Below are 1,645 nucleotides of genomic sequence, written 5' to 3'. Positions count from 1 at the left end.
AGGGAAAATAGTATGAATCAGGTCATTAAAGACTGCATTATAATAAATACACAAAAGGGAGCTAGATTAAGGTTGCATAGGCATCTTTAATACCGGCATTTCCATATATACATCTTAGTTTAATCAATCACTGTAGTTATTGTAAATAAAAGCAACTTGTACTATTTTATAATCAAAACTGAAGTTAAATAGAAAAAACCTGCAACCTGCATATTTGTCAAAGAAATGCCCATAGTTAGGCAACAATTGCAGTGGATAACACCAAACCCTTTCCTCATTACATTCTTCTGCTTAAGAGGAAGACTTAGTGCTGCTATCAGCACTCCCCAGGCACAGGGGAGAGCTAGAATTGCTAACAGCACTGAAAACCACACATACGAAAGTCTGCAGGATGAAGCATGGCCATGGCATCATCACCCCGCATGCTAACTGGGTAGAACAGAATACAACGTACAGCAGTGGAAGGCAGCGAGCACACTCCCTGCGATCAAACCCGGAGGTGCTATGCATGTCTCTCAACCACTGCCTGGGTACTGACTCCAGAAGCCTTAAGTCATCACTTCTCTTTTAAAATAAGCAGACAATATCAAATAATGAAGCCCTGAAACTAGTTGTGGTAATAGTTGTACATTGCCTTTGATCTCAAAAAATATTCTGAAGCACTCTATACTTAATGTGTACATAGAGAAATTACTTTTCCCACCACTGAAATGTAACCACGTCTTGGACAGAACCCAACGTCATGTTTCTCCCTTAAAAAAAAAGTGTTTAAAGTTTAGTTTATTTGGAACAGTCTCTACCAACGTGTATATTTTTGCAAGACTCTTAGAGGGTCAGTCAGGGCGCTTGTCCACATGACACCTCTCCTGTTTCCACGTTACACTTTTCCTGCATCCACGTAACAAAAATCATCATTAAGCTAGCTAAATAGCATCTGTGTATCCACGTTATCAGCTGATTTGTTTTAGATTATTTTTATTGTGGTCATTTAAAACACCTCCAACATGTTTTATTTTCAGTTCCTCAATTTTTTTCCATGGGGGTGTTTTTTATCATTTTAAATATTCAACGTGGATCTGACTTACACCCAAAAACATGATTTTCCCTGCTTTGCACCTATTACACCACCAGGTTCCGCTTGGGCTCACTCAGTAATCCATGGAAACCCATTGAATTTCTATTGCAATACTTCAACAAGACTCCAGGTGCTAATCTTGCAAATTTTTACCGTTGATTTAGTTCAAGGTTCAGATTAATGAAAGAAATACAACTTTTTTGGATTCCAAAAAAATGTGTTCCCTGTGTTTGCATGCACTTTGTGGTAAAGATCAAATTGTTATGGGTCAGGCAGTTCAAGACTCAGGTTAATTAAAATTACTTTTTGTTGGACTGGGTTTTTGGTTTGGGAGGGCTGGGTGGGCAGGTCAGGAGTGAGGGGGACCAGCAGGACTGGGAGGGTAGGGGTAACCTGGGTGGTAAATGTCATCTGGGTAGTACTCAGATGAGGTACCCCCTCTCCAATTGAAGGGATTTAGCAGGTGTTAGTGCGCTATGTGAGGGGTAGCTGCTTATGGGGGAGCAGCTCTCTTTCTATCCCCTATAGAGTAGAGCTGAAACCAATTGGAAGGTAACCATATATGGGTTT

This window comes from Alligator sinensis, unplaced genomic scaffold (assembly GCF_000455745.1).
Source record: "Alligator sinensis unplaced genomic scaffold, ASM45574v1 scaffold963_1, whole genome shotgun sequence".
NCBI classification, from domain to species: domain Eukaryota; kingdom Metazoa; phylum Chordata; order Crocodylia; family Alligatoridae; genus Alligator; species Alligator sinensis.
This window is presented reverse-complemented; position numbering follows the sequence as displayed.